We start from the raw sequence: 2670 nt of genomic DNA, 5'->3' as shown, positions 1-2670 counted from the left end.
TCAGAGGCGGACGAATCCATTGTAAAAGCGGCGGTGGGCTTCATAATCTGGCGATGTAGGATCTCTCCGACCCGTGGGGCTGACCGGAACTGCGCCTATGCTCTTTCGCCGGAAGCGCCGCGCTGCCACATGTAGTAATATAAATTATAATGCCTCTACGGTTTTTCCTTTTATGGATTTGCATTTAAAACACCGGAATGGCATTGTCGTCGAAATCGCCGAACGCAATTTTCATGGAAATAAGAAAGCTATCCGCGGCTCTCTCCCACCGATATTGTATAATTTTGCAGGCTACCTTACAGCTCTTCCCTCCTCCCTTCCCCTCTTTTCGATCGCGGAGAAGAGATTCACGCGCGCGTCTCTTCTCTCTTCTTCGAGACGCAGAATTCGATTCGCATCTAATCGTGCCAAGGCTGACCAGAGATCGTGGCTTTCACTGTCTTGGCACAACGAAACTCTGTCCGCAGATCTACTGCGATGATTCTTCGCTTCGTCCGACGCTTTCGGGAGAAAGGAGACTTTCCACATCCAAAGGATATGTACATAATAATTGTTCGCAAAATATACGAGTCGCCGCTACCGACGACGAAAATAAAATCGCGACGCCGTCCGGGCGGCAGCCATCCATGAAAGTGGAAACCTGGCTTGTACGAGAGGTGGATGGATGGCCTCTTTCGATTCCGCATGTAGGACGCGTAAGAAAATGTACGCGAAATGTGAGCCGCTCGATATCTCGCTTCGTATTCGCGCTCTTTTTTTATTCGGCGTAACATTTAGACCATTCCTTTCTCTTCCGTTTTCTTTTAACAATAAATTTTCTACCTGTGTGTAATATATACCAATATATATTCTTTGCCTATCGTCCGGCATTGTAAATCTGCTAGCTTTATGCTACATCTATCTACATCTATTCTATAGAGCCCGAAGCCGGCTATCGTCGAGTCTCGTTGCTTCGTGCATCGGCTGAAAATACGACGGAGTATCGGCCTCCCGGATTTTATCCCGGCAAAGTGATTCGACCACGAACTCGCAGGGAGCGCGGATAATATAACGCGCGGGGATGATATTTTGTTTTGTTGCGCGCGCGAAGAGAGGAGGATAATAAACATCGGTGCAGGCTCGGCCTGTGTGCGCTACCGACTAGATGGGCTACGACGAAACAATGCGGCATTGTGTACCGACAGCCTCAACCGCCGAAGCACTGCGGCAAAGCCGAAGCCGAGTACGAGTACCGTGTTAAGTCATGAAACGACGCGCATGCCTGTAGCCTCCTGAATTTCCGGATCAACCCTCGGTCGTTTATACGAGGCCCTAATCTGACCTCGTTACGGTTCGTAAGTATCCAAAAAAAAATTCCTTCGTAAAATCCCACGTAACTACTGTAAGGGAGAGACAGTGGTATACTTTTTTCGTTTTAATTTTTAGAATATTTAAATATTTTATTATTTTATTATTATTTTATTATCTCTTTTATAGCATATCTTTCGTATTTTTTTTTTTTCTCTTATATTAATCTCTGAATTTTTCCTTTATCAGATAAAGATCGGACGTCCTTCGTTTCTTAAGATCCTTACACAAACATGAAATGTTAATAAATATGGGAGCGAGGAATGCAGTTCGAGAGAGCGAGGGGAAGGGGAAAGGAAACAAGTGTACGTGAAACTGCGGTTTCACTACGCGATACCGAAAGAGCTTGCTCGCGCGCGGCGGGAGCAGCATTCCGCGGGGCACAAGTTGAGCCCGGGGGCCCCGAGGCTCACGAACGGAGACCGACGGGTCACGACGCCATGTGTGCGGCCTCACCCGACCACACCTACCACCTATTTATTTATGTCTACCTCATAGGCCTTTTACTCGAGCTTTCATTGCTGCACGCGCTGCGCGTCGTGAACAATCGACGGACGGGGCCCCGCGGCCCCGCTTGCGCGAAAAGTCACCGGCATCGCCGAACAAATCGCGCGGGGATCGATCGGAAAATCCACCACCTGCGTGCCCCGCAGTCGCGTCGTACGGTAACTTCGTATTCTATACTATTGCGGCACGTGGAATTGCCGCGCGGATGATTTCTGGATGTAGCCGTATACGGCTCAAGTGTATGCAAATGCGCGCGCTTTAGGGGATCAATCCGGGTACGAATTCCGAGAGTTTAATGATAGGAGTATTAAATAACAGGAATGGTATAATAAGGATATTGCCGACGCATTGACCAATATAAAAAGAGAAATCAAAGTTCGATTCAAATCATTGACCCAATATATAAATAAATATATATAATTTTAACAGATAATAAAAATGATGCTATTTCTAAATTGCATCTTATCAATCCTAAGTTTCATATACTTGTAATATGTCATGATACGAAAAATAATAATTTAAAAATATATTGACATATGAAAATCTCAATACTTTTGTATATATATAAAAAAAAAGATTAAAAAAGAAGAAACTATTTCAATTTATAAAACATGGAAATATTAAAAAATCAATCCAGAATTATTATTTTTATATTAGCATGTCAAGATATTCCTAAATTAATCCTATATAGTCTTATGTAAAAATGCGTGGAAAAATTTCCACGATCTGATTCCAGGATCTGATTAAAGCAGCTCACCGTAATCTAAAGCGATTTTAGATCATCAAGAAATCTTCGGCGCAGATGTATTCCCTACA

This window comes from Formica exsecta, unplaced genomic scaffold (genome assembly GCF_003651465.1).
Source record: "Formica exsecta isolate Colony F162 unplaced genomic scaffold, ASM365146v1 scaffold223, whole genome shotgun sequence".
NCBI lineage: Eukaryota > Metazoa > Arthropoda > Insecta > Hymenoptera > Formicidae > Formica > Formica exsecta.
This window is presented reverse-complemented; position numbering follows the sequence as displayed.